General features: G+C 45.9%; 1 long non-coding RNA gene and 1 other non-coding gene across 3 annotated transcripts; one reads left to right on the top strand and one right to left on the bottom strand.

The window, feature by feature from the left end:
* Positions 1–12,280: 12,280 nt before the first annotated feature.
* Positions 12,281–22,631, bottom strand: LOC141130103 (uncharacterized). 2 transcript variants are annotated; one of them, XR_012241995.1, is made up of 3 exons: positions 22,540–22,631; positions 20,035–20,134; positions 12,281–12,363 (listed from the first exon to the last, which is right to left on the bottom strand). It is a non-coding gene; the product is annotated as an uncharacterized lncRNA (long non-coding RNA). The 2 variants fall into 2 exon arrangements; XR_012241994.1 differs by having other exon boundaries at positions 22,495–22,587.
* TRNAE-UUC (transfer RNA glutamic acid (anticodon UUC)) lies at positions 18,799–18,870 on the top strand. The gene has a single exon. It is a non-coding gene; the product is annotated as a tRNA-Glu (tRNA).
* Positions 22,632–26,231: the final 3,600 nt, after the last annotated feature.

The raw sequence follows: 26,231 nt of genomic DNA, 5'->3' as shown, positions 1-26,231 counted from the left end.
CCAGAGGGGTGACGCCGGGGCCGCCGCTAAACACTGTACTGTATTGCTTTGTATTACTGTATTGTAGCGGAGCGGTGCGAGTACGGCATCCAGCCGTGAGGGGTAGGCTGCCTGTAACACTCCTCACTCAGTCTAATATCCCCAAGTGAGCCGAAGTTGGTGGGCGGAGCTGGGGGTGTGGCTGCCTCCTCCACTCCTCCCACAGACTCCTTCACTATGGCTGATCCCGCAGCTGAAGCACATAGAGGCGAGGACACAGCAGCCCCGCCTGAGTCTTCATCTGCAGGCATGAGGCATGCTATGTACAGTAAGTTACTCAGCACACTGCACAGTATCACTACATAGAGTTATAACCTGCCCTATACCACCCCAGCCTGCCCTGTACCACCCCGGCCTGCCCTGTACCACCCCAGCCTGCCCTGTACCACCCCAACCTGCCCTGTACCACCCCAGCTTGCCCTGGCCTGTACCACCCCAGCCTGCCCTGTACCACCTCAGCCTGCCCTGTACCACCCCAGCCTGCCCTGTACCACCCCGGCCTGCCCTGTACCACCCCAGCCTGCCCTGTACCACCCCAACCTGCCCTGTACCACCCCAGCTTGCCCTGTACCACCCCAGCCTGCCCTGTACCACCCCAACCTGCCCTGTACCACCCCAGCTTGCCCTGTACCACCCCAGCCTGCCCTGTACCACCCCATCCTGCCCTGTACCACCCCAACCTGCCGTGTACCACCCCAGCTTGCCCTGTACCACCCCAGCCTGCCCTGTACCACCCCATCCTGCCCTGTACCACCCCAACCTGCCCTGTAACACCCCGGCCTGTCCTCTACCACCCCGGCTTGCCCTGTACTACCCCAGCCTGCCCTGTACCACCACATCCTGCCCTGTACCACCCCGGCTTGCCCTGTACCACCCCGGCCTGCCCTGTACCACCCCGGCCTGCCTGTACCACCCCAGCTTGCCCTGTAACACCCCAGCTTGCCCTGTACCACCCCAGCATGCCCTGTACCACCCCAGCTTGCCCTGTACCACCCCAGCCTGCCCTGTACCACCCCAGCCTGCCCTATACCACCCCAGCCCGCCCTGTGCCACCCCAACCTGCCCTATATCATCCTAACTTGCCCTGTACCACCCCAACCTGCCCTGTGCCACCCCAACCTGCCCTGTACTAGCCCAACATGTCCTATACCACCTTAACCTGCCCTGTGCCACCCCAGCCTGCCCTGCCCCACCCCAGCCTGCCCTATACCACCCCAACCTGCCCTGTACCACCCCAGCCTGCCCTGTGCCACCCCACCCTGCCCTATACCACCCCAACCTGACCTGTAACACCCCAACCTGACCTGTGCCACCCCATCCTGCCCAATACCACCCCAACCTGCCCTGTACTACCCCAACATGCCCTATACCACCTTAACCTGCCCTGTGCCACCCCAACCTGCCCAATACCACCCCAACCTGCCCTGTGCCACCCCAACCTGCCCTGTACTACCCCAGCATGCCCTATACCACCTTAACCTGCCCTGTAACATCCTAACCTGCCATATACTACCTCAACCTGCCCTATACCACCCCAACCTGCCACTATAGCACCCTATACTATAATTTACAGGGGCTGGTTTGGGGTGCGCCCCGTGACCGTGCTCTGCCTGCATGGTGCTGGACACCCTAGACAGGAGGGGGGGGGTTACACCATGTTTTACTGCACCAGGTGACACCAACCCAAGTGACGCCACTGATACAACATACACTTAGTTATGAGGACTTGATCAGGGTTTCTTCTACTTGTTATCACTGACAAAGCAAAGACTTTATTATAAAAAAGGGGGCGGGGTTGTGTGAGAAGACGTTGTGGTGATTTACATGACACGGGGAAGTTGGGATGTTCTGAGGTTTTTTTTATGTCGGGATAGCGATTTAATGGTGCCCCTCCAGGTGATCTCTTGTCCCGTACACTGTGTGTCTCCGCCCCTCTAGGTGATCTCTTGTCCTGTACATTGTGTGTCTCCGCCCCTCTAGGTGATCTCTTGCCCTGTACATTGTGTGTCTCCGCCCCTCTAGGTGATCTCTTGCCCCGTACACTGTGTGTCTCCGCCTCTCTAGGTGATCTCTTGTCCCGTACATTGTGTGTCTCCGCCCCTCTAGGTGATCTCTTGCCCTGTACATTGTGTGTCTCCGCCCCTCTAGGTGATCTCTTGCCCCATACATTGTGTCTCCGCCCCTCTAGGTGATCTCTTGCCCCATACATTGTGTGTCTCCGCCCCTCTAGGTGATCTCTTGTCCCATACATTGTGTGTCTCCGCCCCTCTAGGTGATCTCTTGCCCCATAAATTGTGTCTCTGCCCCTCTAGGTGATCTCTTGTCCCGTACATTGTGTGTCTCCGCCCCTCCAGGTGATCTCTTGCCCCATACATTGTGTGTCTCCGCCCCTCTAGGTGATCTCTTGTCCCGTACATTGTGTGTCTCCGCCCCTCCAGGTGATCTCTTGTCCCGTACATTGTGTGTCTCCGCCCCTCCAGGTGATCTCTTGTCCCTTACACTGTGTGTCTCCGCCCCTCCATGATGACGTCTCCACTAAAGTTTCTCTTTCTCTTCTCTTCTCCCCTGCAGGTTGTAAATTTGCAGTACAGTGAAGTCCAGGACCGGGTCATGCTCACCGGCCGTCACATGGTGCGGGACGTCAGCTGCAAAAACTGCAACAGCAAGCTGGGCTGGATCTACGAATTTGCCACGGAGGACAGCCAGCGCTACAAAGAGGGGCGTGTCATCCTGGAGCACGCTCTGGTGCGGGAGAGCGAAGGCTTCGAGGAACACATCCCGTCCGACAATTCCTTAACTCCATCATTCCATTTCCACGTCAAACTCTCCACGACGTCTTTGCATACAATGTTACCTTTGTCTCCGAGTCGCATTGATAAGATGGAGGAACTGAGAAAGGCCTGCTCAATTATTTCACATTTTAAGTTATCTGCCACCTCCAGCAAATCTTTCTACGAATGCTGACAGTTTGATTTCACCCCAATAACCCCCCCGAGGGGGAGGGGGGCCCTCACTCCCTCTCTGCCAATCTGGCAAATGCCTTATATTATCGATTGTTTGCTCTGATTCTGGACACTCCGTAATTCAGAAACATTAGGGGTGCACCGAATGGAAATTTGAGTGCCGAAACTGAAAATGACATATTTTTATATACAATTGTATTATATTTGAATTATTACATTTAATTGAGGATATTAATTAATATGAATTTATTGTTGGCCATTATTGGCACCTTTTAGTGCAAAAAAAGCTCAGGAAAAATGCAGTCTCTGACCGTCTCTTGTATCATGTTCTCACTCTCTGACCCTCTCTTGTATCATGTCCTCAGTCTCTGACCCTCTCTTGTATCATGTCCTCAGTCTCTGACCGTCTCTTGTATCATGTTCTCACTCTCTGACCATCTCTTGTATCATGTCCTCACTCTCTGACTGTCTCTTGTATCATGTCCTCACTCTGTGACCGTCTCTTGTATCATGTCCTCACGCTCTGACCGTCTCTTGTATCATGTCTTCACTCTGTGACCGTCTCTTGTATCATGTCCTCACGCTCTGACCGTCTCTTGTATCATGTCCTCTGTCTCTTGACCCTCTCTTGTATCATGTCCTCGGTCTCTGACCGTCTCTTGTATCATGTCCTCGGTCTCTGACCGTCTCTTGTATCGTGTCCTCGGTCTCTGACCGTCTCTTGTATCGTGTCCTCGGTCTCTGACCGTTTCTTGTATCATGTCCTCGGTCTCTGAACGTCTCTTGCATCATGTCCTCACTCTGACCATCCCTTGTATCATGTCCTCGCGCTCTGACAGTCTCTTGTATCATGTCCTCACGCTCTGACCGTCTCTTGTATCATGTCCTCACTCTGTGACCTTCTCTTGTATCATGTCCTCACGCTCTGACCATCTCTTGTATCATGTCCTCAGTCTGACCATCTCTTGTATCATGTCCTCACGCTCTAACCGTCTCTTGTATCATGTCCTCATGCTCTGACCGTCTCTTGTATCATGTCCTCAGTCTGACCATCTCTTGTATTATGTCCTCACGCTCTGACTGTCTCTTGTATCATGTCTGCAGCCTTAGGCCTCATGTACACTGCTGTTGGTAAACGATTGTTCAGAGGTAGTTGGATGCTTTTTTTCAGCTGCCCCTGAACTCCTCCAATGTTCTTTTATGTGTACACAGGTTTGTTTAATGTTGTTTTTAGGCAGTTGCGTTTAGAGCCTTTTCTTTGAAGATAATAAAAATAATTTTAGACGCCGAAGTTTCCAATGTTTCAGACACTAAACGTGGTAGCTCACGTGTCGTTTACAGGCTTATTTTTTTTTTTTTTTAATATTTAAAAAAAAAAAAATTTTTTCATTTTTGCCTAATGCTTTTAAACGTAAACATGGAAAAACGGATGTTTTAAACGCGGGTTACTATCTGTGAAGTTAAATCATTCAGGAGAGGTTGTAAAAATGTCCCGTGTACATGAAGCCTATCAGTGTCCGGATCACACAGAGCGCCGATCTCCCCCTGTGTCCCTGGGCTGGGTTGGAATTCCTCGGGCCGCAGTAACAAAGCCCCGCCTCCTATGATGGACGTCACACTGCTTCAATTTCCCGCCACTGGATCAGTGTGCCGTCTATCACAGGGGGCTGCCGAATGATTTAGCTCAGTGACACAGAGAGAGATCGCCGCTCTGCGTGACAAGGAGGGAGGGGAGGGCTCTCACTGGGGATGACACCCCCGCCATGTGCGCCCCCCCGCCATGTGCGCCCCCCAGGGCGGACCACCCTGTTTTCGGTGCCATTATTGGCACATTTTTTCTTTCGGCCGAATGTAAAAAAAGCACCATTTTCAAACAATGTGTTTCAGCGGCCAAAAATTGTGTCCGCCTCTAAAATGTCACTGTCATACCCTCTGCACTCCTCTCCTGTACATACAGTATCTGACAAAAGTAAGTACACCCCTCAGTGACATTTGTGTAAATCTTTTCTTCTATCTTTTCATGTGACAACACTGAAGAAATGACACTTTGCTACAATGTAAAGTAGTGAGTGTACAGCTTGTATAACAGTGTAAATTTGCTGTCCCCTCAAAATAACTCAACACACAGCCATTAACGTCTAAACCGCTGGCAACAAAAGTCAGTACACCCCTAAGTGAAAATCTCCAAATTGGGCCCAATTAGCCATTTTCCCTCCCCGGTGTCATGTGACTCGTTAGTGTTACAAGGTCTCAGGTGTGAATGGGGAGCAGGTGTGTTAAATTAGGTGCCCCCTCAATATAACTCAACACACAGCCATTAGGGTAAAGGTGATGGACTGGACAAGCATGTCTCCAGACCTAAACCCTATTGAAGTGGAGGAGCGCAAGGTCTCTAACATCCACCAGCTCCGTGATGTCGTCATGGAGGAGGGGAAGAGGACTCCAGTGGCAACCTGTGAAGCTCTGGTGACCTCCATGCCCAAGAGGGTTAAGGCAGTGCTGGAAAATAATGGTGGCCACACAAAATATTGACACTTTGGGCCCAATTTTCACTTAGGGGTGTACTGACTTTTGTTGCCAGCGGTTTAGACATTAATGGCTGTGTGTTGAGTTATTTTGAGGGGACAGCAAATTTACACTGTTATACAAGCTGTACACTCACTACTTTACATTGTAGCAAAGTGTCATTTCTTCAGTGTTGTCACATGAAAAGATAGAAGAAAAGATTTACACACATGTGACTGAGGGGTGTACTTACTTTTGTCAGATACTGTATATATACTGTACACTCACCGGCCACTTTATTATTTCCCCCTTGCTAGTAGCGGGTCGGACCCCCTTTATTAGATCCCCCATAGAAATCCGGGGTACGGTACCCCACACATCACGGGGTGCTTCATAAATCTCCCTATAAATCCTGTGCTGGACCAACACCAATTATTCCCATCACCATGACGATGATAAACGATTATTGATTGAATGGATTCTATTATGAAATATTGGAAATCAAACTATTTTGTTTTTTTACTTTTAAATACCCCCCTCCCCCCCCCAGTGATCATTACACCCCTCCTCCCCCCAGTGATCATTACACCCCCCCTCTCCCCCAGTGATCATTACACCCCCCCCTCTCCCCCAGTGATCATTACACCCCCCCCTCTCCCCCAGTGATCATTACACCCCCCTTCCTCCCCAGTGATTATACAGACAGATGTAGCTTTCTTATGGGGGGTGTAATAAAGTGACATTTATTATTTGGAGGGGTGATTGATAGTTCTATTGACAATCAGAGGTGTGTATAGTGAGGAATGGTCGGGTAATGGATATAAACTATATACCAGAAATAGGTGACCCCCTCCCCTCCCAATCACTGATATATGATGGTAATTGTACCATCCCCCCCAGCAATATAAATCATAGAAATAATGGGGTACGGGGCGCTATAATATCAAATCCTCCAATCCAAAATTGAATAAATTAAACAACTCATCATTGTTCATAACATATTTACCCCCCCCCCCCACTGATATATATATATCATTAATATTGGGGTGATTTATATATATATATAGATCACTCCAATAATATATATATAACCCCAATCATTTATATTTATATTATATATATATATATATATATATATATATATATATCTCTATCTATCTATCTATCTATCTATCTATCTATCTATCTATCTATCTATCTATCTATCTATCTATCTATCTATCTATCTATCTATCTATAGATCACTCCAATAATATATATATATATATATATATATATATATATATATATATCAATCACCCCAATCATTTATATTATTATTGGAGTGATCTAAGTGATCTATATATATATATATATATATATATATATATATATATATATATATATATATTATAAATGATTGGGGTGATATATATAATTATTTTTGGAGTGATCTATATACACATCAGGAGTCCGCTGCTGCCTGATGTCATCACTGGACTCCTCCCCCTACTGCCTTATATGGACTTGTTTACTCCTTATATGAAAATGAGGCAGCTGGCTGGGGCTGCATCGCCATGACAGTAACTGACATGACTGCACTGGACCTCCTATGGGAAGGATTGTGTATGTGACGTTTCTATGGTAATATCTCCATCCCATAATAATATCATCCATTCCTTCCTGTCTAAAGACTTCATTCACAAGGCTGGAAGAGTCGGACATTGTGATCCCCCAATAAATTATTGGGGTGATATATATGTATATATTATTATGATTATTGGAGTGATCTATATATATATTAGTTATGAATGTGCAATCATTGTGTTTTGGGGGAGATAACTGATCAGTATGACTCCTCCCCCTCCCCTCCCCCATTAATAAAAAGCTTTTTTTTTGCTGCAGTGGACAAGAAATCCAAATAAAAAATAAAATAAAGAAATGTTCTCTTTGTGGGGTGCAGAGGTGACATTTGGGGGAAGTCTTTAGACAGGAAGGAATGGATGATATTATTATGGGATGGAAATATTACCATAGAAACGTCACATACACAATCAGACTGTGATAGAGATCGGAGGGAGAAGGAAGGAGTTTTGTATTCTCTGCAGTTTTGCTCATTATTTGATAATATAATAATGGGGATGATTTGGATAAAGAATGTTTATCAGATATGGAATCTTCTGAATGCCAACAAAGAAGGAAATGTATTTGTTATACTGGGAGTCTGGCTCTTCCAGCACCTGAAATTCCCACCGAGCTTCGCTATTGGTTATTTATATATATATAAATATCACTAATGTGTGTGGGGGGGGGAGGGGTGACATGAGTTGTGATATATGTATGTGTGTATATTATATATATATGTGTGGGGGGGAGGGGGTGACATGCATTGTGATATATATAATATATACACACATACATATATCACATGTGTGTGTGTGGGGGGGTGACATGCGTTGTGATATATGTATGTGTGTATATTATATATATATGTGTGGGGGGAGGGGGTGACATGCATTGTGATATATATATAATATACACACACATACATATATCACAATGCATGTCACCCCCCCCCCCCCACACACACATATATATAATATACACACACACTAGGGCTGCAACTAACGATTATATTCATAATCGATTAGTTGGCTGATTATTGTTTAGATTAATCGATTAATGACCTTAAAAAGGAGTGATATATAATTTAGTTAATATGTAAAGTTTTATAAAAAAGGCCATTTATTCTGAAATCTCTCTATATAATGATAAATATAAAGAACCGATACAGGAGATCTCCGGGATACAAACGGAAGGAGACAACAGGAAGTGAGAGAAATCCTCCCAAAGTGACATCATCCCTGGGTGTCACCAGAACTAGTGTCCCCATTGGAGGATTTCCCCTCTAATTCCTGTTCTGGTGACAACCCAAAATCTGGAATGTTTCTTTCACTTTTGTTGGTAAATAGAGAGAATGAAGCTCCCTAAAGGGGGCGCAGACAGCAATAAAAACCTGACAGGGGTTCTAATCCCTCTCCACTCCATCTAACACCAACAATAAAAACATTTTCCTTTATTTATAATGTAACATATGGGGGAGAAATGAAAAAAAAAAAGATTTGGCAGTGAAAGTGGCAGTTAAAATGTGTGTGTGTGTAGGGGGAGGGGAGGGGGAGGGGTTACTTGGTTTGACAGTTAAAGGGTTGACACAAATGAACAATATAGTTTGGTGGTGAAAGGGTTAAAAACTGAAAGAATTTGGCAGTTGAAGAGAATTAATCTTCCTAAAGGGGGCGCAGACAGCAATAAAAACCTGACAGGGGTTGTAATCTCCTCTCCACTCCATCCAACACTAACAATATACAAGTTTTCCTTTAGTGATAATTTTACATTTGGGCAAGAAATGTAAAAAACACATTTTGGTTTTGTCGGTAAAAGGGTTAAAAATGGGGGGAGGGGAGGGTATAAAAAGAGAAAAGAAGTGGGTTTGGCGATGAAAGGGTTAAAAAAAATAAAAAATTACAAAAATCTGTGTTTTGAAAAAAAATGGTTCATAGAAAGGGTTAAAAATGAAAAAAATTATGATTTTGCAGTGCAAGGGTTAAAAACAAAAGGGGGAGGGGAATTGGTTTCATAAATGAAAGGGAAAACATTTGATTTGGCAGTGAAAGGGTTAAAAATGGAGAAATAATCGGTGTGTAATAATGATAAAATAAAAGAAAAGATTTGATGGAGGATTTCTAAAGCTCCATTCGCAATGTTATCATAAGAATAGAGATCTTTATTTCAGCCATGGGACTGTAAGGGTTAAATCTCATTCACAATAACATGTTCTTCCCTTTTAGATCCATATACTGATCCTACAGGCTGAATTCACAAAGCTCACAAATAAGGACGTGGCTTCTTTAAGAAAAATCGTCAGTTATTTTTCAAAAAAAAAAAAAAAAAAGGTCACCTGACTGCACTCTGCGATCTGATTGGTCCCTCTGCCTATGATGTCATCGGCTGAGTCTCTATATAGCCAGACGCAGGTCAGTGATCTCTCAGAAGCTCAGAGATCACTGACCAGTGAACACGTGCTTCTTATCTCTCCTGAGATATTTCTTGCGATTTTATTGGATTTGATTTCGTTCGATTCCATTTCATTGCGATTTCTATTGTCATACATTTAAAGCGAGTTTCTTTATTCCTAATAATGAACCGATTTAAATGTAATTGGCTTCTTTCTCTGAAAAACACCAAAGAGAAAGCCAGCAAAGGAGGGGCAATGGTAAGAGGTATCAGTGACCAGCCTGCAGATACCCCAACCAAAAAGCCCCCCAAAATGAAGAGGATTGTGCGCGGCTGTTTCAGAGCCGTTGTTGGATGTTTCGGTTCCGGCTGTAAAGCCAATAGACATCACCGAGGTACAGACACCGAAATTGGTAAGTGTTATGGATAGTGATAGATACAAAAAGTACTCTGGATAAGTCACCTACACTCATCGATCAAATTATTGATTATTTGTTTTCATAGAATTATAGAACAGAAGGAGATATTAAAGTGATTGATAAGCCACAATCTGATCTTTATATCATCTCCTCTGTCAGATAAAGCTTGGTGGAAATTTCAGGTGCTGGAAGAGCCAGACTCCCAGTATAACAATTACATTTCCTTCTTTGTTGGTGTTCAGAAGATTCCGTATCTGATAAACATTCTTTATCCAAATCATCCCCATTATTATATTATCAAATAATGAGCAAAACTGCAGAGAATACAAAACTCCTTCCTTCTGCCTCCGATCTCTATCACAGTCTGATTGTGTATGTGACGTTTCTGTGGTAATATTTCCACCCCATAATAATATCATCCATTCCTTCCTGTCTAAAGACTTCCCCCAAATGTCAACTCTGAACCCCACAAAGAGAACATTTCTTTTTTTTTATTTTTTATTTGGATTTCTTGTCCACTGCAGCAAAAAAAGCTTTTTATTAATGGGGGAGGGGAGGGGGAGGAGTCATACTGATCAGTTATCTCCCCCAAATCACAATGATTGCACATTCATAACTGATATCTCATCAATATCACCCCAATAATATATATATATATATATATATATATATATATATAACCCCAATAATTTATTGGGGGATCACAATATCCGACTCTTCCAGCCTTGTGAATGAAGTCTTTAGACAGGAAGGAATGGATGATATTATTATGGGATGGAGATATTACCATAGAAACGTCACATACACAATCCTTCCCATAGGAGGTCCAGTGCAGTCATGTCAGTTATTGTCATGGCGACGCAGCCCCAGCCAGCTGCCTCATTTGCATATAAGGAGTAAACAAGTCCATATAAGGCAGTAGAGGGAGGAGTCCAGTGATGACATCAGGCAGCAGCGGACTCCTGATTTGTATATAGATCACTCCAATAATAATTATATATATCACCCCAATCATTTATATTATATATATATATATATATATATATATATATATATATATATATATATATATATATCACTCCAATAATATATATATATATATATATATATATATATATATATATATATAGATATAGATCACTCCAATAATATAATCAGCACATTGATTGTCAGTGCAGCCCCCATGAGAGGTGCCCAACAACTGCCAGCAGTGCCCCCTCAAAGTCTCTCAGTGCCCACCACAGTGCCAATCAGTGCCCATCACAGTCCCCACCACAGTGCCAATCAGTGCCCATCAGTGCTGCCTATAAGTGTCCATCAGTGCTGCATATCAGTGCCAACTCATCAGTGAAGGAGAAAACAACATTTTATGACAAAATAAGAAAAAAGTTTTTTTGTTCAAAAATTGGGTCTTTTTTAGACCCCAAGGTGATGAAATACCAGCAAAAGAAAGCTCTATTTGTGGGAAGAAAATGATAAAAATGTAGTTTGGGTACAGTGTTGTATGACCGCGTAATTGTCATTCAAAGTGGGACAGCGCTGAAAGCTGAAAATTGTCCTGGGCAGGAAGCGGGGGAAGTGCCGGTATTGAAGTGGTGAATCTTCAACTGCCATAATGCTGCACATGTGATCCGTTATGACACCAGCCATTGGATGGCTTGACAGTTTGGTTGAGAGCACAACCAATGTGACAGTTAGCATTCCCAACATGCCAGAAATGTTTTTTGAAACTGTTAAATCGATGGGATTCCTTCCTCTTTAATACAAGTAGAAAGCGTTTTATTTATAAATAACTCACAGACACGAGGATGCACTGATGAGTTGGCACTGATATGCAGCACTGATGGACACTTATAGGCAGCACTGATGGGCACTGATTGGCACTGTGGTGGGGACTGTGATGGGCACTGATTGGCACTGTGGTGGGCACTGATTGGCACTGTGGTGGGCACTGAGAGACTTTGAGGGGGCACTGCTGGCAGTTGTTGGGCACCTCTCATGGGGGCTGCACTGATAATCAATGTGCTGATTATCAGCACAGACCCTCCCTCTGACAGAGAGAGCTGCCGATTGGCTCTCCCTGTCAGCGCGAACCGAGGAATGCCGTTTCCCGACACTTCCAGGTTCACGCGATGATCACGTGGTAAGAAGCCTCTGTCAGGACTCCAGTGTCAGGACTCTGCAGCCCTGATACATGGGAGTCAGCGCAGAGGGGGGAGGGTAGAAAATGGTAGGATCAGCCAACTATTTCATACTCAGCACAAGCACTGTGCTCTATAACAGGCTTTAAAGGAACAGGATCTTCTTTAATGGTGCAAAAAAACACACAAAAATATATTTTTTTATAAAAACATCATAAAGTAGTTACTGTAACCAGCGTGATGCTTGTTGCTTGACATGTTTCACTTTTCAGCTTCTTCAGGAGCTTATAAAGCAATATGTAGCTACAAAAAGACAAATACAATCAAAATAAAAAATAAACAACAATTCCAAAAATTTGCATAAAGAATTTTTAGTAATTATGCATGACCGTAAATTAACATTTTTGTTATCAAAGTAAATGTGTATCAAAAAGATATAACAACATAAATATGTTCAATGAATATTAGGGGTGCAACAGATTGTCATTGATCCGTAATCCCTACGGATCAACCTCCGCGGATCGGGACACCCGTGATCCGCAGAGCGCACTGTGGCCTCGGCCATAGGAAAGGCTGTGGCTTCGGCCTAGCTCCGGAGCGGCAGCCATCTTCGTACACCCGGCGGCCGTCATGACGCCGGTTCCTCTCTCCCCTCTGTGTACTGATCTGTACAGTGGAGGGGAGAGTTCGGATGGCAGCAGTGCCAATACTCTGCAATGCCCTGACAATACTCTGCAATGCCCTGACAATACTCTGCAATGCCCTGACAATATTCTGCCATACCCTGCCAATACTCTGCCATACCCTGCCAATACTCTGCCATACCCTGCCAATACTCTTCCATACCCTGCCAATACTCTTCCATACCCTGCCAATACTCTGCCATACCCTGCCAATACTCTGCCAATACCCTGCCAATACTCTGCCAATATACCCGCCAATACCCTGCAATACCCGGCAATACTCTGCCATACCCTGCTAATATATTACAGTGGGGGAGATTGTGGATATTACAGTGGGGGAGATTTTTTGTTGTTGATCCGAACCGTGACTCCTGCCAATACTCTGCAATGCCCTGACAATACTTTGCAATGCCCTGACAATACTTTGCAATGCCCTGACAATACTCTGCAATGCCCTGCCAATACTCTGCCATACCCTGTCAATACTCTGCCATACCCTGCCAATACTCTGCCATACCCTGCCAAAACCCTGCCAATACTCTGCCATACCCTGCCAATACTCTGCCATACCCTGCCAATACTCTGCCATACCCTGCCAATACTCTGCCAATACCCTGCCAATATACCCGCCAATACCATGCAATACTCTGCCATACCCTGCTAATATATTACAGTGGGGGAGATTGTGGATATTACAGTGGGGGAGATTTTTTCTTGTTGATCCGAACCGTGACTCCTGATCCGAGGAACGATCCGAACCGTGAGTTTTTTGATCCGTTGCACCCCTAATGAATATCCATGAGGGTCAGCACTATACAGAGAAGCACACAACATGAACATAAAACTCACCATGTATATAGAATGTAATCAAGCTAATGCACACTACTAAAGGGTCCAAAAATGATGTAAGAAGAGGTACCCAGGCCACCTACAGTGTCCCATCGGATAACAAATAGAGATCATGCACCCATCACCAAGACCAACATACACATAAGAAGGGCTTGAAGATCAAACCTACCAAGCGTATCCTCAAAACTCACCGTATCCGTCAGAACAAAGACATAGCAGCCACCAGGCCAGACAGGACTGGTGGCCCCAGCCACAGAGCTGGCCATGGAGCAGGAGGTGGCTGCTATGTGTTTGTTCTGACAGATACGGTGAGTTTTGAGGATACGCATGGTAGGTTTGATCTTCAGGCCCTTCTTATGTGTATGTTGGTCATGCTGATGGGTGTATGATCTCTATTTGTTATCAAATGGGACACTGTAGGTGTCCTGGGGATGCTATTTATTAAATATGTCTGCATTCATCATCACGGGTGTTTAATAATAAGAAACAGAAGCACTGCAGATTACTCCACCGCACCCGAAAGTGAAGAATCAGACCCCTTTTTCATTTTAGTGGGTCGGCATAACTGCCAGGCAACCAAATTTTTTATATGAAGGCCATTAGTCATCCCTGTGTCCCTGTCATGTTGGGATTATTTATTGTCCCTTGCACTGGAATTTTGAACTTTTCTCTCCATAATTTTATGTTTTATATATATATATATATATATATATATATATATATATATATATATATATATATATATATATATATATATATATATATATATATATATATATATATATAAAATGTAGGTGAAGGTGCTAAATCTGATTCTTCTTTTTTATTGCAGATGTACGCGGTATTTACTGCAGACACAGCTCACAAGGCAGGACTACCCCAGTGAGCGAGACAGAATATGAAAGCTACATTGAGACTCCACCAGCATGTGACGTTCACAAGGAGTCGCCACCAGCATGTGACATTCACATGGAGACACCACCAGCATGTGACATTCACATGGAGACACCACCAACATGTGACGTTCACACGGAGACGCCACCAGCATGTGACATTCACACGGAGACGCCACCAGCATGTGACGTTCACACAAAGACACCATCAGCATGTGACATTAACACGGAGACTTCACCAGCATGGGATGTTCACATGGAGATTCCACCAGCATGTGACGTTCACACGGAGACACCACCAGCATGTGACGTTCAAACGGAGACACCACCAGCTTGTGACGTTCACACGGAGCCTCCACCAGCATGTGTAGTTCACATGGAGACTCCATCAGCAAGTGACATTCACACAGATACTCCACCAGCATGTGACATTCACACGGATACTCCACCAGCATGTGACATTCACATTGAGACACCACCTGAATGTCACATTCATGTTGAGACTACAGCACAATGTGAGGTTCATCTTGAGAACCCACCAAAATACCAGGGCAGCCATTTGAATATCTCCTCCCATGAAGATGAGGGCAAGCTTAAAGAAAAGGATAGGCAGATCCTGGTGATAGGGGACTCTGTTATTAGAGGGACAGAGAGGGCAATCTGTCAGAATGACCGTGATCAACGAACAGTATATTGTTTCCCAGTCGCACGAGTTCGGGACATTGCAGATCGGATGGAAGGATTGTTGGATGGGGCTGGGGAGGATCCAGTTGTCATGGTACATATTGGAACCAATGACAACATTAGAAGAAAATGGAGCACCCTACAAAATGATTTCAGGGACTTAGGGGCTATATTGAAGAAAAGGACCTCCAAGGCAGCATTTTCAGAAATACTGCCTGTACCTCGAGCCACACCAAGGAGGCAACAGGAGCTTAGGGAGCTTAGCAAGTGGCTGAAGAACTGGTGCAGGAAGGAGGGGTTTGGCTTCATGGAGACCTGGACTGACTTTTCAATTGGTCACTTGCTCTACAGCAGGGATGGACTGCACTTAAATGAGCAGGGTGCAGCTCTGTTGGGAAAGAAAATAACCAAAAGGGTGGAAAAAATGTTAAATCCACCACCAGCATGTGACGTTCACACGGAGACGCCACCAGCATGTGACGCTCACACGAAGACACCATCAGCATGTGACGTTAACACGGAGACTTCACCAGCATGGGATGTTCACATGGAGATTCCACTAGCATGTGACGTTCACACGGAGACGCCACCAGAATGTGACATTCACACGGAGACACCACCAGCTTGTGACGTTCACACGGAGCCTCCACCAGCATGTGTAGTTCACACGGAGACTCCACCAGCATGTGACGTTCACACAGATACTCCACCAGCATGTGACATTCACACGGATACTCCACCAGCATGTGACATTCACATTGAGACACCACCTGAATGTCACATTCATGTTGAAACTACAGCACAATGTGAGGTTCATGTTGAGAACCCACCAAAATACCAGGGCAGACATTTGAATATCTCCTCCCATGAAGATGAGGGCAAGCCTAAAGAAAAGGATAGGCAGATCCTGGTGGTAGGGGACTCTGTTATTAGAGGGACAGAAAGGGCAATCTGTCAGAATGACCGCAATCAACGAACAGTATATTGTTTCCCAGTCGCACGAGTTCGGGACATTGCAGATCGGATGGACGGATTGTTGGATGGGGCTGGGGAGGATCCAGTTGTCATGGTACATATTGGAACCAATGACAACATTAGAAGAAAATGGAGCACCCTACAAAATGATTTCAGGGACTTAGGGGCTATATTGAAGAAAAGGACCTCCAAGGCAGCATTTTCAGAAATACTGCCTGTACCTCGAGCCACACCAAGGAGGCAACAGGAGCTTAGGGAGCTTAGCAAGTGGCTGAAGAACTGGTGCAGGAAGGAGGGGTTTGGCTTCATGGAGACCTGGACTGACTTTTCAATTGGTCACTTGCTCTACAGCGGGGATGGACTGCACTTAAATGAGCAGGGTGCAGCTCTGTTGGGAAAGAAAATAACCAAAAGGGTGGAAAAAATGTTAAATCCACCACCAGCATGTGACATTCACACAGAGACGCCACCAGCATGTGACGTTCACACGAAGACACCATCAGCATGTGGCGTTAACACAGAGACTTCACCAGCATGGGATGTTCACATGGAGATTCCACTAGCATGTGACGTTCACACGGAGACGCCACCAGCATGTGACGTTCACACGGAGACACCACCAGCTTGTGACGTTCACATGGAGCCTCCACCAGCATGTGTAGTTCACACGGAGACTCCACCAGCATGTGACGTTCACACAGATACTCCACCAGCATGTGACATTCACACGGATACTCCACCAGCATGTGACATTCACATTGAGACACCACCTGAATGTCACATTCATGTTGAGACTACAGCACAATGTGAGGTTCATGTTGAGAACCCACCAAAATACCAGGGCAGCCATTTGAATATCTCCTCCCATGAAGATGAGGGCAAGCCTAAAGAAAAGGATAGGCAGATCCTGGTGGTAGGGGACTCTGTTATTAGAGGGACAGAAAGGGCAATCTGTCAGAATGACTGTGATCAACGAACAGTATATTGTTTCCCAGTCGCACGAGTTCGGGACATTGCAGATCGGATGGACGGATTGTTGGATGGGGCTGGGGAGGATCCAGTTGTCATGGTACATATTGGAACCAATGACAACATTAGAAGAAAATGGAGCACCCTACAAAATGATTTCAGGGACTTAGGGGCTATATTGAAGAAAAGGACCTCCAAGGCAGCATTTTCAGAAATACTGCCTGTACCTCGAGCCACACCAAGGAGGCAACAGGAGCTTAGGGAGCTTAGCAAGTGGCTGAAGAACTGGTGCAGGAAGGAGGGGTTTGGCTTCATGGAGACCTGGACTGACTTTTCAATTGGTCACTTGCTCTACAGTAGGGATGGACTGCACTTAAATGAGCAGGGTGCAGCTCTGTTGGGAAAGAAAATAACCAAAAGGGTGGAAAAAATGTTAAATCAACCACGTGTCATTCACATCGAGACTCCTCCAGCATGCAGTGATTCTGTTGAGACTCGGACAGAATGTAACTTTCCCACTAAGACACCGGCAGATTGTGGCGTTACCACTGAGACTCTGGCAGAATGTGACGTTCATCAGCAGCTTCTGAACCACAGACTCAACTAAAAGTCTAAGGAACCCTCCCAGGGACCAGGTACGGCTTTACCAACACAGGTCCCTACACTGGTGGCGGCTGCCACTCCAGTATCCAGAGGGCCTTCCCATCAGCCCTCTATTTCCCTTTTTGAGAGCTTCTGAATCACCAACTATGAATGTAAATGGACAAACAAGATGATTGACTGTTCCTAGAAGAAGACTCAACAAAAATTCTAAGGAACCCTCCCGAGGGACCAGCTATGGCTGTACCAACACAGGTCCCTACACTGGTGGCTGCCACTTCAGTAACCAGAGGGTTTTCCCATCAGCCCTCCATTTTCATTTTTGGAACTTCTGAATCACCAACTATCAATGCAGCTGGACAAACAAGACAATTGGCTGTTCCTAGAAGAAGACTCAACAAAAAGTCTGAGGAAGCCTCCCTGGGACCAGGTACGGCTGTACCAACACAGGTCCCTACACTGGTGCGAGCTGCCACTCCAGTAACCGAAAGGTCTTCCCATCAGCCCTCTATTTACCTTTCTGCAGCTTCTGCAGAAGCTTTAAGGTTCAACAATACGTCGCCAAAACATAATCACCTGAAGAACAAGGGGGAGTATGGAAGAGGGAGAGAGGGAGGAAAGGGGGGGAAAGGTTGGAGAAAGAAGGGGGTGAGGGTTGGGGGGAACCCCCACACCCCTTCCTTACCCCTAACCTCCCCCCTCCTTTCCTCCCTCTCTCCCTCTTCCATACTACCCCTTAGGCGTGTGTTGGACCGGCTGAGGGGAGGTTGGAGGCCGGTATTCTTTGGGTGTGTTTTGGAGTGTTATATACATAGATTGCAGTTTAGGATAAGTTTGGATTTCTTCTGGAGGCGCTTTGAGTGGACATAATTAATGAACTCCGTTCAGCGGGGGTGGGCCTTAGAGAACAGAGGCCGCATACAGGCAGCACAGAGGCTTAGGGGTTAGCCTTGCAGCACTGGGGGCCATGGTTCAAATCCTGACCAGGACACTATCTGCATGGAGTTTGCATGTTCTCCCCGTGCTTGCGTGGGTTTCCTCCGGGTACTCCGGTTTCCTCCCACACTACAAAGACATGCTACCTTGCGTTGGTGGTGCAGTGGTGAGCATAGCTGCCTTTCAAGCAGCTGACCCGGGTTCGATTCCCGGCCAACGCCTTCTCCAATACTTGGAGTCCGTAGAGAGAAAAGTGCTATACAAGGGTGGAATGAAGAATGAAGCGAATGTGTGGAATGTTTGAGGAAGAAAATGTTCCCCCAGAATCTATAGAAGGCGCTTAGGCTGCGTTCACACCTAGGCCTTCCGGATCGCGGGCGGAATTACTGCGATTCCAGATTGTGATCCAGTTATTTTCAATGGCACCCCAATCATGGGACAATATTGTCACCTGACAAATCACACCAAAAAAATTGCGGGACGCCTATTTCCCATAGGCTGTCAGGCAACAATCGCGGCAAAATCACGCCTCGATTGGGATGATATTGAAAGTAAAGGGATCGCAAGCGTGTGCTGCGTTTTGCACCGATTCGGGAATCCAGAACACCTAGGTGTAACCAAATCCTCGCCGTGTCCATCATACGACAAGAACTTCCTGCACAAACGTCCCCCCAACATGAATAATACACCCATACCCCCCCAACATGAATATTACACCCATACTCCCCCATCATGAATATTACACCGACAAGCCCCAACATGAATATTACACCCATACCCACCCAACATGAATATTACACCAACACCCTCCCAGCAGGAATATTACACACATACTCCCCAGCAGGAATATTACACCCATACCCCCCCAACATGAATATTACACCCATACCGCCAGCAGGTATATTACACCGACACCCCCCATCCTGACACTGACGTCCCCCCAGGAATATTACACCGACACCCCCCATCCTGACACTGACGTCCCCCCAGGAATATTACACCGACACCCCCCATCCTGACGTTCCCCCAGGAATATTACACCGACACCCCCCATCCTGACGTTCCCCCAGGAATATTACACCGACACCCCCCATCCTGACACTGACATCCCCCCAGCAGGAATAAGAAAATAAGGATGATCCTCAGCTCCATCTAGTGGTCATAATGCAGTACATGTATGACAGGAAGCTACACAGACCAATAGGGTGGTTAGAGGGTTAGAAAGGGGAGGCCAAGGCGTGTCCATGCCCAGTAAGTGCCAAAATATTTCCTCTGCTCGGGGGTCCACACTTAAGGCAAGGTGATTTCCATTCTAGCAGCAGCTTTGATAGAAAATAAAGTGGGTCGCTGTGGTGAAGCAGGGGCTGTTATCTGCTAGTACTTACCCTTGGAGGATCTTCGGCAGGCTTTGGCACACAGCGCTCTTTGTTGCTCCACTTCATCTTTCTCTTGATATTCACTTAACAAGGAGCTGAGGTATTCTTCCTGTGACAAGAAGAAGGGAAGAGTCCCTATCCTGGACAAGAAGAGCTCAGCAATCAAGGCTTCATAGCAGGACTCCAGGCAGACCTTAAAGTGGACCTCTCAGCAACTTTACAAGTCTGAATGAAGAAATAGAATATACCGTATTCTTCTATCCCCTTCTACAAGTGCAAAAATGTCACTTTTCATCCTGCCGGAAATATACAGAGCTCAGAACTTTCTGCTCTCGTTTTCTCTAGACTGTTTTCAGTCCCAGTTCTCTATGTGGACTACAAAACATCACCTCACTATGTTATAGACAGGGGGGGAATATTCTGTAGTCCAAACACACTTTCTGTCCTACGGTGACAACACAACGTCTCCATAGATTCAGTACAGTGAGTGTTGTCACCCTAGGACAGGAAGTTACTGGCAGGATCAAAGACAAAGGGAAAAGAAACCGAATGCAGCCACCATATCTAAGGACTGGTCAGCTGAAGTATAGTACATTTTTGTATTTCGGATTCCCCCATAAATCAGTTGGCCCCATCCATGTACCTCCACAAATCACTTGCCCCATCAGAGTGCCCCAATAGATCAGTTACCCCATCAGAATGTCCTCTTAGATTAGCTGCACCCATCAGAGTACATATATAGATCAGTTGCCCCATTACAGTGTCCCCATAGATTAATTGCCCCATCAAACTGCCCCCATAGATTAGTTGCCTCATCATCGTGCCCCCATAGATTAGTTGCCTCCATCAGAGTACCCCCATAGATCAGTTGCCCCATCACAGAGCTCAGTGTACCTGTAGGAGAACTCCCTATAGCCTGGCAGGCAGAAGGTGGGAGCTGGCAAGAGAAATATGCTGCAGGGCACACAGCAGGCACGTGAAGTCATTGGTTGCTAGGCATGCCGGCATCTCTAGCAACCAACGACTGCTGCTCAATGGAACAGGACTTGTGGGTGGTCCGCCATGTTAGTGAAGGCTCCATGAACCTATCAGCCTGTGCAGGAGGTGGAGCCAGGGACTTTATGTGGGAGGAGACTCATCTAATCTCTCGGTGTAGGAGAATTCAGACTGAGGAGTGGGTGGAGCAGAATAGGTAGGGGCGGGGCGAAGGAGTATGACGTAATGTTGTGGGGGAGGTGCTAGGAGAGGGAGCCTGTCACCTGTGCCCTGCCCCCGAGCATAATGCCTGGGTCATGTGACCCTCCCCCCCCTTGTCTTGGCCCCCTGCTTCCAGTCATATGCTCTATTGATCTACTGACCACCCCCCCTCCCCCATAGATCTCCTGCTCTGTATGGACAATCACTCATGCCCCATACTTGGGGAAAAGGAAAAATTGGAACAGGGAACAAAGGAATATAAATGGAAATATGGCAGAACACGGCGTGCCGCGGTGACAACTTTCCACCATATCATTTTCCGGTCACATCTGCGCGTTCCGGTAATGCGCACAGAAATGCACGTTTCCACGCAATCCCGGAACACGCAAAAATATCTGCCTCACGCTTGTAGTGCCATTTATTGTAAATGCCCCCCCAAAACGTGAGACCCCATTACAAGAAATGTGGCAAAATGCATGGGAAATAAAACAAAGCGGAACACGTCATGAGATACTTTGTCAGGCTTGTGGGGCATAGGGCAACGCACGGAAAACAATGGGGGGCGCTATGCTTGTTGGGGGATTGTCATCCAGGTGTATGTCAGAGGAGTTACTGGGACCGGCATTGGTGTCAGCGGACGCTCTATTAACCCTCAGCATTGGTGTCAGCGGACGCACTATTAACTCTCAGCATTGGTGTCAGCGGACGCTCTATTAACCCTCAGCATTGCTGTCAGCGGACGCTCAATTAACCCTCAGCATTGCTGTCAGCGGACGCACTATTAACCCTGGCATTGCTGTCAGCGGACGCACTATTAACCCCGGCATTGGTGTCAGCGGACGCACTATTAACCCCCAGCATTGGTGTCAGTGGACGCACTATTAACACCCAGCATTGGTGTCAGCGGATGTACTATTAATCCCCAGCATTGGTGTCAGCGGACGCACTATTAACCCCCAGCATTGGTGTCAGCGGACGCACTATTAACCCCCAGCATTGGTGTCAGCGGACGCACTATTAACCCCCAGCATTGGTGTCAGCGGGCGCACTATTAACCCCCAGCATTGCTGTCAGCGGACGCACCATTAATCCCCAGCATTGGTGTCAGCGGACGTACTATTAACCCTGAGATTCAGTGATGTCCCCTGGTATCCCCCCCAGAGATTCTGCAATGTCCCCTGGTATCACCCCCCCAGAGATTCAGCGATGTCCCCTCGTATCACCCCCCCCCAGAGATTCAGCGATGTCCCCTGGTATCCCCCCCATCCATACTTGTCAGGCTCCATGATGAATCAGACAGCCTCAGGTGATGCTGACCAAAAAAGTACACAATGGATTCCATCTGCTTCTGGTGGTCACAAATCTGCAGAATCAGAGAGCTGAACCTCCAGGAGAGGAAGTCCTTCACCTTCTGGGGGGGCGGAGACACTGCATGAAAGGGGGGAAATACAAAACCACATCAGGAAGTAAATCGATAATATTCCCTATATATCATTATTATTCACAATAAATATACATTTTATATGGATGTGAAACCATTTCCAGGTGTGTCAAAGTCCCAGGGACACACCCCCAGAGACACACCCACCAGAGACACACCCCCAGAGACACCCCCCGAGACACCCCCCCAGAGACACACCCCCGAGACACCCCCCCAAAGACACCCCCCGAGACACACCCCCAGAGACACACCTCCGAGACACACCCCCAGAGACACACCCCCGAGACACACCCCCAGAGACACACCTCCGAGACAAACCCCCCCAGAGACACCCCCCCGAGACACCCCCCCCGAGACACACCCCCAGAGACACACCGCGAGACACACCCCCAGAGACACCCCCCCGAGACTCAGATTCGGGGCTATAGCCTCAATAGCCACCCCCTAGCAACGCCTCTGTCCCTTACATTGGTGATCAGTGGGAAGAATGTCCCTTACATTGGTGATCAGTGGGAAGAGTGTTCCTTACATTGGTGATCAGTGGGAAGAATGCTCCTTACATTGGTGATCAGTGGGAAGAATGGTCCTTACATTGGTGATCAGTGGGAAGAATGTTCCTTACATTGGTGATCAGTGGGAAGAATGTTCCTTACATTGGTGATCAGTGGAAAGAATGTTCCTTACATTGGTGATCAGTGAGAAGAATGCTCCTTAAATTGGTGGTCAGTGGGAAGAATGTTCCTTACATTGGTGATCAGTGAGAAGAATGCTCCTTACATTGGTGATCAGTGAGAAGAATGTTCCTTACATTGGTGGTCAATATTATGGTTAAGTGGTGCGAGGGTTAAAGTGTAACGTTTACAAAATGACTAGTAGTCTCTGGTTTTGCCCCTACCTCCATAGAATTAATATTTTTTTGGGGGGAGGGTGGTTTTTGTGTTTTTTCGTTTTTTACAGTGGTCCCACCTCCTTCACCTGCATTCTGGCCTAGGTCTGAATGATGTGTCATGCTTCAGCATCCTCCTAAAATAACCTTCGTCACAGATCCCAGGAGGCTGTGTGAGCCAATTCACAGAGCGGCCAGGACGGTGGAGCTGCCACGTCATCAGGGGCCAGACTGCCTCTACCTAGGGGAGGCAGCCAGCTGAAGAGGACTAAGATGGCGATGTGGAACGGAGGCTCTGACACCCGAACAATGGATTGCTGTGGGGCAAAGCTGAATCACCTGGGCAGGTATGATTTAAGAGAACCCTGTGAAACGGGTAAGGGGGATGAAAAGGGGGCAGGCAGAGGGTTTCAACTATTATTCTTAATTAAAAGCTTAGCTGAATAACAGAAATAGAGGGACACAGATATATAGTCAGCAGCTGTTGGCAACAGTGTTATGTTTAGTTTCTGGACTGTTTGAAAACTTGGAAATGCACAGTGCAGTCAAAGACTTATGATCCTTTGATTTTAGTCCTATATGAGACGACAGGGCTTGCCAGGAAGATACAGAACCCACTGGCTGGAGAGGAAGCTGTACCTGTGGACCTGCAGTACAAGGATCTCCCTGCTTCTGCTTCATTCATTCTTTGCATCCATCTAATAAAATTCAAAAAAGTTGCGCTAAAAAACTGAGAGTGGCAACAAACAAGTGCCCAAAAACCTCATAAAAATATGAGGATAAGTAGTGATCACTGAGCAAATATTTCAATGCTAGTCAGTGTGAAGCACTCAATAGGCGTGACAAATTGCAAACAACAAGTGAATGTCTCAAAACACTGAGGCAAAATATAATAATGTGACAAATATATATCTGTGCCAAAATATAAAATAAATAATCAGTGTGAATATAAACAAAATTATAAAACCCAAAAAAAGTCCATGGCTCTACAGAAACGAAATAATTATAGTCCGTCCATGCTTTGTAACACGCATGCAAAACAAAATAATGAATGTCCCCAAGTGCTGAGTGAATACTGGAACAAAAACTTGCTGTAGTGAAATAAGGTGCGTAGACAGACCTCCACCTCTCAAAAACTGCTGCCTCTTACCAGAAAAAATTGGTCTCTTAGTTGTAGGAGACCTGAAAGAGCGGATGGCTACAACCCCAGCCAGGGATCTGTACAACAGGCACTTGTCATCCGAACCCAGGAACTCTCTCCACCAATCACATCACCATGGATAGGATGTGTCCCCATGAAAGAAACAAAGTGCTCCACATAGCATAAAATCCAACGTTTTATTGAATAAAAAATATAGATTGCACTTACAGAATCAGTAGCATAAAAACGCACAGGAAAGCCGGCCGGCTCCAAGGCAACCCGTGTCTTCCGGGTGTTCGAATCGCGGTGTCGTCGGGACGTAGCTCCTCCTCCCTACGTCGTTTCATCACAACAGGACGTGGTCACGGAATGTGCATCCATGCTTCCTCCTCTCTGCAGTTGTCTGATCACCAGCTATTAGGAGGCCGAGGGCAACACTAACAGAAGGATGCAAAGTTTTGCCTCTACCATAATGGCTGCCTCCACACCGAGATACACTGCAGTAATAGGATAATAAGGAAAAATATCAACCGCAGAGAGTCAATAGGCAATATTTGAGATTGGTCCTTTGCCCTCTGTCTCTTTTGGACAGTTTTTCCACAATTCAGGTCCTCTTTAATTTTGTATGTTGAAAAGATCCTACATGCTGCATATTTAGTGTTGTTTCTATACATACATACCTTTCACAAGGATGGATGGTAACTCTCATAAACCATGTCTGAAATACACTGCACTCCTGGTGAAATCACAAATGTGTGAATGTACTTTCTATGTGCGTATCTAAACAAGAGATCATCACATTTTCTGAAAATCCCCTTTAAAATACGAATCAGCAGTAATAAAAAAAAAAAAATCAGTGGTTAAAGTAACAAAATAACCAATATCATCAATTTCTAACTGAATAATTTAGGTCCATTGCCATGCTGACGTTTCTCCTGCTTCGCCTGAAGAGAAGAGAACTTTAAGTAATTTAGTAAAAATAATTAATCTCCCTCTCAGGCATTATTGCAGCTGATCAAATCAACTGTATTTACTGGGCCGACATTACTCAAAGCAAATTTGCATTAGCAGAAATATCACAATGTGAGTTTTGGCCTTCTGCTTGAGCTATTTACTACAGCTTATCAACATTTATTGGCGTAAGTCTTGGGACGTTTTCTCCCGGAGATTAAATTGTGTTTCTTCTAATTGAATTCTTTATGGCATTTACAGAAAATCAGGCCACTCATATTATTGGTGGATTGACTTAGTAGAAAATATATGCTATTCAGAACATTTTAAGAAATGGGGCAAGAACGGCATTTGCGTTATGCCTATGAAGACAGAGGAGGTTCGGAATCTACCGATTACACGGTAAAGAGTATGTCTAGGCAACATTAAAAAAAACTTATTCAGCACATCTTTGCAATACATGTGTATTTTCCCATGTTTTACCCTTTTAAAAACTCATAAATATACTGTTTCAGTGGCAGCATGGGGGGGGGGGGTAAAATCTTAATCCCCAGCCACTTGCTGGGAATTTAGACCTTTAACCGATCTGC

Source organism: Aquarana catesbeiana, linkage group LG02 (genome assembly GCF_042186555.1).
Source record: "Aquarana catesbeiana isolate 2022-GZ linkage group LG02, ASM4218655v1, whole genome shotgun sequence".
Classification (NCBI taxonomy): Eukaryota; Metazoa; Chordata; class Amphibia; order Anura; family Ranidae; genus Aquarana; species Aquarana catesbeiana.
This window is presented reverse-complemented; position numbering and strand designations above follow the sequence as displayed.